Below are 15,582 nucleotides of genomic sequence, written 5' to 3'. Positions count from 1 at the left end.
TCAATGGTGCACGCCGCTCTGAGACTGAATGTGCCCCAGCTCTCTATCTCTCTCGCTCTCTCTCATGCAGTGGAGTCAAATGATTTTTTATAAGGAAAGAAGTTACACTCTCTCAATACTTCTGGCTTCTGAACAGGTTGCAGTTCCGTCAGAGTTCCACTCGGGGCGCTCACAGGCAATGGCAAAATGAATTATACTCCATGGGGCTATACCCCTCAAAATCCATAATCTTTTGTCTAATCATTTGAATGTTGCATTCAAAAGGGGAGGCTAAGGCGATACACCCTACTGGGTGTTAGATTTTTTTTTAAGTGTCTTGTTTGCTTAAAAAAGCCTTTTAAAATCCCAGTGATGTCATACACATCATACGGTCGGAGATACTGCTTTACAAGCTCTGAGTCACTTCCTTTGTTCTCTTGAGGCATTAACAACACAGATGAAATGTTAGGCTCTCCCTGTCAATACACGGGCTACAAAGAGGTTTGCTAATGTTTCCACGCCGAAATATTCACTCTGACATTCTGGCTCCGCTTTGGATGCCATCAAGTGGGATCTCTGGTCGTAATCTGTTCTTCATTGACCAATCAGCATTCATTAGCATAATGCCTGTGTGTTATGGGTAACAACTCAATTTATAAGAAATCGAAAGGCAAAAACTACAATTAAACCTGAGATTTCTTAAGAGACACATTTAGCCGTCTTGAGCTTCATAGAGTCCCATTGATTTTGCAGTTGCCCAAAATCACCCCGAATGGAACTCTGGTGGAACTGCAACCAAATTTGTTACAATGGGGCTTAATAGGGGGTGAACAGGCTTTCCGTAGAAGGGCTTTGGTTGTGTCGAAAATCTAGCTGCTTCACTTAGCGCTCCACCTAGAGGCCCGGACAACTTTTGTTGTGTAATCTGGGGATTGTGTGCTTTTCTTTTTGCATCGTTTGTGTATTTGCAGTGCGTTTGTGTATTTGGTTGCAGTGCGTTTGACCCTGTCGGCCACCATAGAGGCCGTATGCAATTCACAGAATTTCTCATCATTAGGTGAGAGTTTGTTTGCATAGTTTGTGAAAGTGTGTCTCATAAAGTCAGTCAAATATTTTGCCATTCTTTTTAAAATGCTGTCAAAAGTAAACAAACTAGACTGACATTCTAGTCAACAAGACAAGATCCAAACATGGGTTAGCCGTGTAGCTTCAATTCTCATCCTTGCTTTGACAGGCACAGTAAACATGTGGCATAAAGTAAATATTTTTGGGGTTGCTGTCCTTGTGATGTATAAACTCATCTGTGATCAAATAATCAGAGGCCACTGTTTCTATATTGCTTTTGTCTGCAGCAGTATGGATCACGTGTTCTCTTTACTGTACACTCTAATGAGCTGTCTCAAAATATTTAAATAAAGAGACACAAGATATGCATTATTTATAAGAGCAAAACAAAGATAAATGACATTTTCCATTTCAATGTGATCGGATGATTTCAAACTGAAGTAGACGCATTCAAAAGTGTCACTTTACAGTCTGCATGCAGTACCTCAGTGACACTCTCCCTTATGATTTCACATCATGGTATTTTTTATTTAAGATTGTTTGGGCATTTACACCTTTAATGGATAGGACAGCTAGACATGAAAAGGGTAGAGAGAAGGGAAAGAAATGCAGGAAATTCTCACAGGTCGAACTCAAACCATGGACCTACACCTCTTTATATGTATGGCCGCTCTACTGAGCTAACCTGGCCACCCACATCAAGGTTTTATGTCAAAGTCTAACATCTAGCTCAGTAATGCTTTTGGATACCATTCCACATTGTTTGTGTTTTAAGGCTGACAGCCTACCTCTCCCTCCCTCCCTCTCTCCCTCCCTCCCTCTTCTTCTGCTACTTCTTTTGGGGGCTAAACACACACACGCAAAGCTACTCAGCCTATCATCTGTGACCGCCGCTACAGCCAGACAGCGTAACACGATCCATGATAGAGTGGTGCAAATCGCCCAGCTCTCTTGTCTACCATCTCACATAAGGAGGGAGAGAAGCCCATGAGATAGGTTGAGCAAAAAAAATATATAAAAAAAGGAAAGAAGAAAGAGAAGCAGGAGGTGGAAAGCTGCTGTAGAGTGCGGCAGGCAGTGGCGGCTGGCAACTAGAACGATGCTGGTGTGACTTTCCGGTCCACTAGGTTTTAACCCTTTTGACATTGCTTGAGTGCCATCCATGTGTCAGTGCGATAGTGCTCTTGTGCACTATGTTGCTCGTGCAAGAACCGTGGGAAAAGGAGGTGATCCGTCAGCAGCATCACAGCTTGAGAAGTCAACCGTAATACAGTAAAGCCTCACTGGTGGACTGCTACAGGCATTCTTTAAGGTAACACTCCAACTTCTTTGTAATGCTTTTGTAATGAGCATAAAAAATTTACCTAAATTCTAATCTGGGTTACATCACCAATTTCTGCTCTTTACGGTATTCTATTAGTGTTGTTGTTTTTGGCTGAACATGTGCCCTGCTGGATCTGGGGTTGAACATAAATTGCATCCATCAACAACTTGGATGTGGCAAAATAATGTTTAATGCATTACAAGGGCTGTGTACCGGCGGCTCCTCTGTTCGCCTGGGCCTTATTGTTACTGCAGAAAGCTACTGTCTATTGTATTTCTTTCAATCCCCTTGTGGATCTTCTGTTCCTTATTATGGGGGCGGTGTGTGTTGTGTTTAAAATTGCACTGCAGTCTTACACGTGTAAAGTGATAATACAGTGTCTTGCACTTGCTTAAAAACCATGTCCACCGGCTTGGACTTCAGCTGTGTCAAGTTGCTTTACGGTCACCTGGAAACACTTTTACTGAGGGGTTTTGTGGTGAGTTTCATTGCTATTTTACATAAACACACAAGGTATAATGATTATAGTCTCACTCGCATCATCAAAAGCACTGCTTGATTATGTGGAACAAATGGAAAAGAGGGATTTTAATATTGTATGAAATACAATATTAGAATATATTGCCGTAAGCTCTCTAAACCGCATCAGAGCGATACAACATTATACTTGGGTTTCTTGGCACATGCTCCATAAGAAACTGCTGCTGTTTTTTTTTTTGTATCCTTACATGTTCAATATTTAACATGACATCCGTGAAGTATTATGGGTAATGTTTGCAAACAGGGTACCATAGGTGTTGCTCTTGGTTGTTGACTTGCCTTTGATTAATCATTTGGGGTTGACGTCACAGCCTCAGAGACAGAGATGGATTGAAGTGCTTAGCAGACCAATAGCTGCAAAGACGAAGAGTAATTGGTGTGTGGCGAGTGGTGGCCAATGTAAGCAGAGCAGATGCATCAACAGAGGAATAAGTCTTGAGTGCTGCAAAGGGTCATACAGTGGCAGTCCCACATACATTTACTGGTGACAGGTAAATACGAGCAGGTAAATGCAATGAGCCTTTCCTCTGCGGGCATTGCATCTTATGAGGCATCACAATGAATTATTCTGCAGGCCATAAGGTGAGTGTGGAGCAAGGCAGGTGTATATTTAGCTACCTGAATGAGTGGGAAATGATTAATTACATTGCATGTATTAGTTCATTTTAACGCCCATCAGTTATGTAATTTTAAGGCTGCAGTCTAGTGGTGGTATTTTGCTTTAGCTGGGTTTTGGCCATGTTTGCCTATGCAGTGGTGTGTAGGGGTAATTGAGGGGGTGGGCATGCTGCTGAAGAGGTTAGTATATTGTTAGCCAGCCCTCGTTATATATCTACGGTAATTACATTGAAAAAGTGGGTTTGTGTCCCTGGAGTATGAGGCCAATGTACCTCCGTACATGCTGAGTTCTATATGCTAGGGGAGAGGTAAAGTTTTCATGGTGACATTCAGCACATGTGCAATCAGACAAATAACTTCAATATCATAACATCATTATGAGATGATTGACTATCAAGGATTTGCACATTGGCTTGTTTTTGTTTCGTAGATCTCTCAGTGGATTTAAGCTGCTCGGCATTCACATTAACAGTGAGGTCTAGCAATTTTTGTTTTCATTTTCTTATCTCATATTTCACCAGACAGCTCTGTCAGTGTTATTGTCCTTTTACTGGCAAACACATCACAGGACTTCAGGCCCAGCAAGAGCCTTAGCCAAAAAACCTTTATGATGTGGTTTCTGCATGAAGTGTTCCATAATTTATGTAATGAAAGGATGAGCTGTTGTTTAATTTATGTAATGCCTGAACGAGGCCTATCTAAATCTGTTTATCGGGCAGTGCTGGATCTCTAAAATGATGTTCTCTTCCACTCATGTCCAGTTATGAACATGTTACATCAGTCTCAAAACTGAACGTCAGCAAAAATGTCACTAAATATATGCTGTTGTTTTTTAATCGCCAAGAAACTCATTAAGCATTGTATTTTCTACACAGATGTTTTGCATTCAAATGCTGTCCCAAATAAATAGATAGATACAGTACAGTAGATAGATAGATAGATAGATATATAGATAGATAGATAGATAGATAGATGCATGCATGCATATTGTTTGAACTGTACGTACATACTGTACATGAATATATACATACTGTATATGCGTACCGTACATTCTGTGTACACACAGCATGCATTAGATATGCAGGTAGAATGTTGCATGATTGATTGAAAGGCAGCAAATGTGTTCCTCTGCCTCCTCAATAGACAAAGCTGACATTATTTTTAATACATTATCTTCATATCCACATCTGAAATGATCTTAATAAGCTTTTGGAAAGCAAAGAAGTGTGAAATTGTCCACAAGGTGATGTCACCTGGGAGACACTGAGTCGTTGTTTTTAATTAAAACTTAGTCCAATAATGTCAATGTGAAATCAGCACAACTGAAAGCTTTAACTAGTGTCTATTGGGACAAGTTAATTAAAATATGAAAGGACTGTACAATTACATACGGAAACTTAGTAAATCTGTTAAAATTATAGCATAATACGTGTAAAACATTTTTATTTTTAATAACTTATTATTTCATCATTTATATCATTAACAAAAAAATTGATTTTGTGTTTGGTGTTTTTTGTCCACCTTGTCAAACACTCAACTAGATTCAAAGAGAAAGCTGATATTTATTTCTGTGTACAATTCCATGGTTGCAATGCGCAAGGAAGGAAGTGCAGCTGCTCACTGCTCAAAACAAGTTTAAAAAATGAACTTAAAAAAATAAATGTGCTGGTAGATGCAATAATATACAGTATACAAACCATATTGATTTAACAAGTAACTGTGTTGCAGTAGCTGTTTATATACCACAGCAAAATATGTAATGGCTTTCTTTTTTACAGATTCTAGTCCTAAAATAAAGTCAATGTATGTCTACTATTTGATTCCAACATGGGCAATGGAGGAAGTATTCACAATTCAAATTGTTTGGGTTCTTAAAAATCAAACTTGTTTCTGTGATAAAAATCCCTCATAATCCCTATACTTGGCGGTCATTTTGACTGACAGCAGGCGAGAGCCTATATGATATGGGTTTAACACTGTTGGCATTTTATTTTATTTTTTATATTCAATTTCTTCACATTTGACATTTTTTATAGCTATATTCTCTACATTCAGTGTCTGCTCCAGTATTGTATTCCTAGCAGGTTGCCAACATGATTACAACAAAATCACCAAAACTTTCTTCAAAGCCCACTATATAAATTTTTTATTTTTTTTACTTTATCTGTTTGTGTTATGTCTGTGTTTAGGATCCATTGGTAACACATAACTGTGCATGTGAATGTCATGCTATAGTGGCAAGAACTCACAGGGTAATGATCATCCCTACCTCATGTAATGGAAATGGGAAAGGGCCGGTAGCCCTTGTTCCTCAGCTGTTTACTGCGGACATTTACGGGTATCATTATCCAAATAGTGATGCCAGTGGGGGGGCTACTAGTGCTGGAGGTGAAATAAGCCATTTAGCTGCTTTATGATGGCAATCCCCAGCCCTCGCTGTTTCCACATTTAGGGTCAAAGCTTAGCAGCCATCTAATCTCCCTCAGTCTCGCAGCTTTCATTAGCGCGCCACTTGATCAATCAACTCTGCTGCGAGTGCTAAAGTTTGACACATTGTTTGATGAAAGTTCATAATACCACTTCAGCTCATCATTGTTGTTAGCAGGTTACCCTCATTTCTAGTTTAATTGACATTTAACATGAATTCCGATAAGCTTGCTTCACGGTTGACATCACTGTAATAGTTTAATAATAGTTTGGTGGCAGACACAAAGTTAAAGAAAACTGGAAGCAATTTCAACACATAATGCTGTCCAACATGTTTTTTTTCCATATGAGAATAAAATATTTCAAACGTGGATTAGAGAAAGGTGGTGTTGTTTTAAGTATTGGTTTGTAAGCCTTAATGTCTATGATGATATGCAGATAGAATACTTAGAATATTTGTTAAACATTTGTGCACTCTCCCTTTCATTTCTTTAACTGTTTTAATTGGCTGAGTTCTCAGAAGGCAGTTCATAGGTGTCATGTGCCAAATGCCAGACCTGTCATTGCATCTGCATACAACAGGACACGTCAGAAATCCTTGGCCTCCTTTCATCCACTTTCACATCTACCAAAATCAGGGGCAGTGGATGGGAACAGAGGCAATGAGGAGCTTTTTATCCCTCAATAAAAGGCCACTTAGGCAGATAGTTCTCCCAAAGACTCATCAGCTTTGGTCTTTTTTCCTGGCACCACATGAAGGAATTTGTGGAAGAGGGCAAACATTCCATCTAATTAAGGATACCTTTCATATAAGCTCACCTCTCTCCCTTGTAATTTCTCTTTTCGCCTGTCTCTCTAGTCCCTCTCTCTCTCCCACGCATCTCTGTCTCTCCTTCTCTGTCTTTTCTCTTTCTTATCATCCATCATAAGAAGCCTAAAGGTGCCCTTCGCAGTTACTGTACCTTTTTAGTTAGCTCTTGATGTCTTTTGAAATGGTTGGCTTACCCGCTTTGATGTTGCTTTCAAATGGATACTAAGCAAAACTTTGAAGTTACGACCTAGATGTGACCAAACATGTCAAATCACTGCAGTAATCCAACAGTCCACTACATGTTTGTTTGCAAAAGTGAGTGATGCACATTATTAATAAGCAGTATGATTGAAGTGGCAGCAATTTGAGTGTGTTTTTCAGGAATCAGCATTATTTGTTTTGAAAAGTGAGGGGGAGAGAACTAGTGCTCTGTCTGACTTTGTTCTATTTCTGGGGATGGCTGCTGGAGGATTACTGCAAGTGGCAGAGTATTCATTATTTAGATGGCAGAAGCACAGTCTGGGAACGGGTGGATTCTTAAACCACTTGACTATGACATGTGTGCTGCTACACTAGACGGAAAGACAAAAAAAGAGAAGTTTAACTTCCAAAAATCTTTTTCCTAGCGAGCACACTTGTAGCAGCTCTCTGCTAGAGACTGCTGAGACAGTCAACACTAACTGAAACTGATGGAGCAAAGTCAGATTGATGGAGTTAATGGATGGAATCGTTGCAAGTTCTCCCGGATTGCTCTCTCTATGGGCTTTGAAAGTCATAAAGCGCCCATGCAGTTGTTTCATGGTCCATGTCAGATGTGGTATTATAGTTTTAAATACAGCATCTTTGCTGCTTGTTATTACATTCAGAATGACTGAGTTGAATATCTGCAGCAGGAAATCTTTGTTGAGCCTGGCTGATTATGAAATAATGACAGTCTTGCCTCCTTGCCTGCCTCTGTATTTGTTAAAAAAAAAAAGAAGAAGAAGAAAAACAGATGACTAAAGATATCAGCAGAGACATTTGAAATGGCCTGAGAGGAAAATGTGAATCTGAAATGAGAAAGCTTTGACAGTTATGTGTTGCACAAAGAGAGCTTGCACTGTTTGCCAATGTGGTGGGACACCAGCAAGGAATTTTCTCCCGGCATAACAGTAGCATCTCTATTGGATGAAGTGTTTGCCCTGACAGTTTTCAGCCTGGACACAGAAGGTCCCACCACTGTGATTAATGCACTGCCATTCCGCCATGGTGGAGGATGTCTATTGGCCGTCTCCTTTCCCTTTCCAGTACTCCTCCCTGATATTTCACTAATGTGACTCGACAATGAAGAGATTGATAGTGATCATTATGCTGCTCTCAAAGAGTAATGTCACTTCCCAGCATGATCTAGCCAGCTTCTAATTCAACTACTGCTGTGGGTAGCATATGAGCAGTGGCGGTGCATATTGTTACTGTACATACAAGTGGCTACAACTGTTTTATTTTAAACCAGAAGCAGTGACATTTCTGAATCACCTCCTCCCGCTGTTATCGCAAGCTCCTGAAGCCCTGTTTGCATATTGAGCGTTGAATACAGTGCCTCAGGAAAGCTTTTTCTAACAGAGGAACTTGACACTGGAATTATTATCACGCCAAACAAGGCCTTGCACCTTAACAATTTCCAAGCTATATCACCATTTCCCCTGTACTCCTTGTACAAATAAAGCTGCAAGGGTCATTCATTTGTTTTCCCTCGCTCCAAGTCCTTACAGCTAGGTTGATTTGTTTATCTGTATGTGTTTAGCCCTGGGTCCCAATCTTGTTAGAGAGAAAAAGGTTTAGCATTTAAATTGGTTGATCCACCGCACATTTGCTAAACCTGTTTTTAAAGCATTACATTGATGAAAAGCAGCCGCTAATCCCTTTCGGGTGAGCGACCTTATCTGACTAAACACCTGACAATGAGATTCTATTGTCACTCTGGGAACACAAAGATTCTCAGTAAACGTGTAGTTCTGTTCCTGCAGTTATTGAGCTCTTTTTGCCAAGTGCTACAGTAGCCGCAGGTTGGCTTGCTACGGGTATGATTTACAGTGGGAAGTCTTGAGAGAAGAGACAAGTTTTTGACCGCTAGCTACTAACAACGAGTTATTTCAAAGTCTTTCTAACGCCTTACTCCTCAGGAAGTTGTACGCCGCTGTTAGCTTGTCTGCCAAACGTTTGATACAGTAAGTCTTTTGGTGTCAGTCAGTGTCCACACCTGAGTGAAGAGACTGAGTTAGCATACTAGCTTTCAGAGCTAATCCCAGAATCTCCTGTATGCATTTCTCTTCTGCTTATATTCACACCAACTGATCCTTTAGGTTCACACTTCCCATTGTATCTTTAGCCAGAATAGACATTTAGTCAATATTGCTGCCTATGAATATGTAAGAGACAACGTGGCCTTCACCTGAATGTGGCAGATGTGATTTCTAACTAAATCATAGGGATTACATTATTGACAGTGTCTTGAATAAACATCAGGATGAGGTCAAAACTCATTGTCATTTGTTATTTGCCGAGCACCCGCAGCATGTAGAGGTTTTAGAGCCATCAGAGCATATCTTATTCATGTTAGATGATTATTTAATCTGATAAAAATAAACGTTCTACGTTAAACATCCAATCTCAATATAATTGTAGGGCTGACAGGGAGAAGGGATACTGTTGGGTCATTAGCTGTGGTATGGGATTGTGTCCAGCATCAAATATTGGCAGTGAAGTGTATCTATTGACTGTCTCTGTTGCGTGTTAGTCCAGATTTGTTATCATCTCTGATGCTGGGCCTCTCTAAAAGTCACCATTGCTTGAGCTTCTTCAAATTATTCAAGCATATATTGTCTTAGTGATATAACATGTCATAAACAGGCCTCACATAATAGGATGGGAACTAAAGGGTCCAAGATGCAATCAATATACACACAGAAAGCCTTATGCAAATAGTGACAGTCCATTGTTCATTATGGCTGAAACATGACACTGGGAACAAGTGTGACCACAGACTGTGGTGCCAACTGTGGGTTTGCTGCTGTATCAATTCAAACGCCTTGCATCGTTTAATCTGGTCAAGAGTAAAGAATACACATTGTGGGTCTACAATATTAATCCTAGCTAGGAAACTTAACCAGCTGCTGCCTTTTATAAACTCACAACGTATGGTTTTACAATGCCATGTGCTGCCCGCTGCCGCCTTTTCTCTCAGATGTAACTTCTTAGTTTCCAATGTCAGTCTCGTCTTGGCTTTGATACTAATTCTGATGGATGTATTCCAGTGTGAAACGACATAGCCGGGTGTGAACGTGAACTATTCTTTTCCTCCTACTGCTGCCATTTAATGTGCACAAGAAAAAGCACAGGGATCATGAGGAGACATGAGAAAGCCTGTGTGTTGACGACGCACCTCCCTTATCTAATTGGGGCAAAGCAAACATGATTAGGCCCAAGCTGAAGGACGATCAGTGTTTTCCACCGCAGAGACGTTTCACAGTCATTCACGTTCTGCTGTGTTCGTTGCAGAGAGGAAAAACCAGCAAAGTTTGACAACTGTATCATGCTGCTGTTTCAAGCAAAATACTTGATGACAAAACAGTTTTTTTCATAATGACCCATTTTTTTGTCAGGGTCTTCAAAAGCAAATGAGTATTTTTGATCATCAGCCCTTATTTTGAAAAATCTAAGACGAGACAACTGACAACTACTACTAAAAATGAGCATTGTCATGGTTAACACTGATGGTATTTCAGAGATGGTATTTAAATCGTGCTCTCACATTGTACACTTAATTATCCACCCCGATCTCCACAAAACTTCCTGCTTTGACACAGCATACAAAGCAAATTAATCTGCCAATAAGTGCTTGGTATCACTATTTCTGGGTATACCAGTTCCTATACTATGTGAGCCCTATCTCTGTGCATAACATAGTTTTTCCTGTGTGTCTCTATGACTTGTAACAACACGTGTAGACAGCCATTCACATACATTAATAGCTCTTGGTAGAAGCCTGCCTCATGCCTACTGGCTCACTGATGTTGATGAGATTTACTCCTTAGGTGTTGAAATTGGGTAGTAGGGATCCCTGCTCCATCTCTCTTTCGGTTAAGGGGTCCTTGGATTTAAAAAAAAAGGTTGAAGACCCCTGATGTAGATGCAATTCGGTTGGTGCCTAACAAGTAGAGAATTTGATACACAGCCCTACTGTCAATTCAGGATTAAGATGTGGGTTGCTAATGTCAGTATAGCCAGTGGTATAAATGTGTGAATGTGGGGTGTTCTAAGCTGCAAAACAAGACATAAGGTTACACTTCAGACACCCGACCAAACCAAACAGGCCAGTGGCCGTGGGAAGGGAGAGCTGCAGCAGTGGTCGCAACAGAGAGAGAGAGAGAGAGAGAGAGAGAGAGAGAGAGAGAGAGAGAGAGAGAGAGAGAGAGAGAGAGAGAGAGAGAGAGAGAGAGAGAGAGAGAGAGAGAGAGAGAGAGCGTTGTAGACTGGGAATAGTGGCCTATGTGTTCCCATTTGGCACTAACAATCCCTGCCATCAGACATCTGAAGAAAGGCAGACGAAGAAGGGCAGAGGTCGTCACAACACAGGTCATTAGCTCATTTTTCTTTTTTACCTGAAGCTAACATTACCATAGGATCTCCTGCAATTTGTTGTTTTTTACCATGTGTCTTTGTGTCACTTGCAAATAGTAATGGGAAGTTTACATCATTATTTGGTAAAGATAGACATACCTGGTAAAATGAAATGTGAAGTAAACTCCCAGCCTGAGCAGTTGCATTTCAGAATTAGCTTTTTTGACCAAGTGTGTGTACAAATCCAAGGACATTGACTCCAGTTTTATCTTGCTCTCAATGTTATTGAACCCACTTCAAATACACTTTCCAGGAAAGACAAAAATAGACCTAAAACAAGAACAACGCTGCTAACTACATGACATCATATAAGAAAAACATGTATAAACGTGTGATGTCTATATACAGCTAGTATACAGTGGCTATATACAAGTCAGACTTACAAGTCAGTCTAAGTTAGACTTTTAATACAAGCTTTAGACAATAGTGCAAAGAGTGCTGGAATAAATAATGACACATGACCTTTGTGCAGCTGTATCTGGGGCAACTGTAATTGCAGCTAATTTCATTCCTTTGTGAATTTTTCTGAAAATTGCAGAGGTTCGGGTATAATCCATTCATATTATGAAACTTAGCAAATAAGGCCTTGCTTTACACAGCTGCTGTGTAATTTAAAGATCCAGGTGCACCCCAGATAAAACATATTTTTTCCATGATACTGTGCTTTTGGTCACATAATGGACCAACAGTGATGAATACCATTTCAATCTGTAATCATAAAACACAATGTCTCTTAAGTATTATTAATTTGAAAGCCCAAGGTGAGCACTAAGCAAGCTGCTCAGTGTATAACATTTCCTTCCTTTCAGTCGAGTTATGACGGATTCACATCATGTTTGGAGCAGCAAAGGACCAAGTTTGATGGAGTTCAGATGTAGAGGCGTGAGAGAAGTGTTAATTGATGCCTACTGTGGAACACAAATTGCATAGTTTACACATACAGCTACTAAACTGCAGATATGCTCAGCCCTGTTAACTCATATAAAAAGGCTAAATGGAGAATGTGCACAGAGAAGTATGTTGGATGCTGTCAACACCTGTCTGTTACCTGTTTCTATTACCATGTTAACACAATTTTCCTCCTCAAACATTATAATGACACAGGAACAAACATAAGTTTGCCTGAGATCATTTATCAGTGTAAATGAATCTAAAGATATCTGTGGAGTTGTTGAGAACAGAAAAAATATACAATTTAATTTGATATGCTGAAGCGGAAGAAGAGATAGATGCAGATTCATTTCCATTATAGAGGCTACGTTTTTCTCATCAGGTTTATTCGGCTACTATACATATACTCATCAAAGCCATTAGATAGCAATGATTGCATTTGCAACCATTAGCATGAATGATGTTTGTTGCTGCTTATGCTTTGAGCTGCAGTAAAAAATACATTTTGCAAATCAAACATTTAGTTGATGTTCATCGAGAGTGAGTCACAATAAGTATGTAACAATTCAGTGTGTTGAACAGTAAAAAGATTTAGTTGTTGAACTTTTGACCTTCTTTGTAGAGGAATTCTAATGTATATGCCAGTCAACTGTAGGAAGCGGTGATCAGTCTGCTGTGTGTCTGCATGATGAAGTTGTTCTCCCCGGTCTCATTCATTTTCATAAATATTCAGCATATTTATCATGCGCTTTTAAAAACACAGCAGGTTTTATGATGCTTGCTCTTAGTGAGCAGGCTCAGAGATGCTCAGCCAAACCATTCTCTTTCTCTTTCTATGGAGCCCATTGTGAATAAAGAGATACTGTCACTGTGTCATCATGAGGCTTATTTTTTCAACAAATGGTACAGGACTAAAATGATCTATTTGACAATGAACACATGTTAAATCTTGGATATACAAAGAAATAGAAATTATTTTTTATTTTTTTAAAGGAACTGAAATTGAACCGGGAGACACATTAGGGAAGGCTAGTTCGAAGCATCAGATCAATGTAGCACTAAATCATTAGACAATTTACATTTTGCTATAGTTTCTACAGTTACTGCAGTGTTTTTACAGAAAATATGTCCTTACTTCAGATTACACAGATTGTTTAACTGACCTCTGTCTATTGTGGTCTAAGATACGTTTTTTTTAGCCATGGTAGCATTGGGGCTCGTTTCGAGTGAAATTGCATTCTCATCTGCCTCAGCTGTACTCTGTGTACTGAGTTAACAAACACATGTTAGCATGCTGTGTACAGCCTTTCAGAACTGCTAGCTTGGCTGTACACTCTGTTTTGATTAGAAAATAGTTTAAAGGACTTCTTGTGCTTAGCTCTTAATATGTGACAGCAGCACTTTTAGTTAGTTTTAATTAGTTGGATTTTTGCATTTTATGATGTTGGCTCGATCATTACAACTAAACATAAACATAAGTGCAAAGTGCATCTACTCTATTATAATTAGTGGTGCTGTTTATATCATTATCAATTATGAAAGGATCTTACCTTCAAGGCTACCTTGTAGATCATTTCTCTTTGGTGCCAAATAATTCCTAAATAAGATATACTGTTGCTCTTTTAAGACAGCTATTTGTTATAACATTTTGACACTTAATGAATATAAAGTGTTGCAAATGTGTTGGTGTGTGTCCAAGGCGGGTGGATGTTGTGCGGTAAGACGGTGGTAGATAAATTGTTATCTGACTTGCTGAGGTGGAAAATACCCTTAACATATGGATGGAGGATTGGATAAATCCGATGAATGAAACTCAGGGCATTGTAGTGACCACGTGTTTTGATGTCTGGTTTCCTGAGATGTTTTGGCATGGCTGAGAAAACATGGGCAGTGCCCGTAAAACCACAATAGATCCAAACTTGTAAATCTATTATGCTTGGATGCCCACTGATCCTTGTCCTATCAGGATGCATCGCTATGTGTGTCTACAATATATATTTTAATCTGGATTACACGCTGCAAAGCTTATTACAGTACATGGACAAAGATAGCTTTAAATATGCAACAAAAATAGTAACTGAGATATGCTGCTTGGATACGCCCCGGCTTATCACCCACACATTTCATCCCCACCAGTGTCCTCATTCAATAGATTTGGCAATATTTCAGGCTACCTTCATATGTAGTTATTTCTCTGATCTTTCCTTTGTGTGTGTGTGTTCCTGCAATCCCCTCTAAAGCAGCCTCTGGAGAGACAGCATAGGAGCTATGTATGAGTTGGATGCCTCCTTGACAACACCTTGGAGGTAAAAATCAATGTCTGCCAAACAAAGTGAAATGTTAGGCTGCAGCCGATACATGACAGATGAGGCTTAGGGTGGTATTTTCTAAGGTGAATGAAGACTGGAACGCACGCGGCGCCGTCTTCTGTTGTCAAGCACAGCAGCATTAAAAGAGATTTTGAAGGACAGTATATCTGACTTCCCTGACTACTTTTATCATTGATGAACGTGCTATAGACATGTGTGAGAGCCACTCTGAAATGAAAGGGTGATGCGATTTTAAATTTGAGAACGACTGCACGGCATATTAAACTTTAAATGCTAGTTTCACTAATGAGTAGTAATGCCTGTCCACTCGAGAGACCTTGTCTCCAACCGAAGTTGTAGAAATAAGTAAAATCATCTTGATTACAGCTGATTGTTCCTCAGAACAGAACAGTGTCTGTATTTCACAGCTTGACCAAAAATTCTCTGACAAGTATAAATATTACTCAGCTTGCCTATAAGTGCTTATAATTTCAGTGGCCTTTTACACATTCCATTCCAAGGCCCAGAACACAGAATTAGAGGAAGAGCCCAGTTTTCTCAGGGTGGAGCTCAGTCTATGCAGCTGAATAGTAGCTGTAGAAGCAGCATGGCTAGCTTGGCACATTAGTTGGGAAACACTGTGTTGCTAGATCATGCATGATCAGTCTTCAAGACTCCAGCAGTGACCTCAGCACAGAGCCGTGGGCCATATCATGTTGCTGATTGAGCATACACCAAGCCTCAGAGGGTTTGCAGGTTGCATCTTAGGTCTTCTTCCAGAGAGAGAGAGAGAGAGAGAGAGAGAGAGAGAGAGAGAGAAAGCCGAGGGTGTTCTGACGGAAAATTCTATAACACCAGTAGTGCTGGAAGGCTTTTCTCAGCGGGCTTTAAACTGTGTTTGTGTGTGTGTGTGTTTGTGTGCGTGTGAGTGTGTGTGTGTGTGTGTGTGTGTGTGTGTG

General features: G+C 39.9%; 1 protein-coding gene across 6 annotated transcripts in view; it reads left to right on the top strand.

Annotated features, from left to right (window-relative positions):
* si:dkey-237h12.3 (teneurin-3) overlaps positions 1–15,582 on the top strand; it is a 143,887-nt gene that overhangs the window by 37,133 nt on the left and 91,172 nt on the right. The window contains exon 1 of one of the 6 annotated variants that reach the window (XM_034883314.1): positions 1,917–2,356. The exons of the other annotated variants lie outside the window; for them this stretch is intronic. The gene's annotated coding sequence lies outside the window, so the exon portion shown is untranslated. Of the gene's footprint in view, positions 1–1,916; positions 2,357–15,582 lie in introns of those variants that run through there. 6 annotated transcript variants of the gene reach the window in all.

The sequence above is a fragment of the Etheostoma cragini genome, chromosome 10 (assembly GCF_013103735.1).
Source record: "Etheostoma cragini isolate CJK2018 chromosome 10, CSU_Ecrag_1.0, whole genome shotgun sequence".
Classification (NCBI taxonomy): Eukaryota; Metazoa; Chordata; class Actinopteri; order Perciformes; family Percidae; genus Etheostoma; species Etheostoma cragini.
The sequence above is the reverse complement of the archived record's forward strand: the minus strand, read 5'-3'. Positions and strand labels throughout refer to the sequence as shown.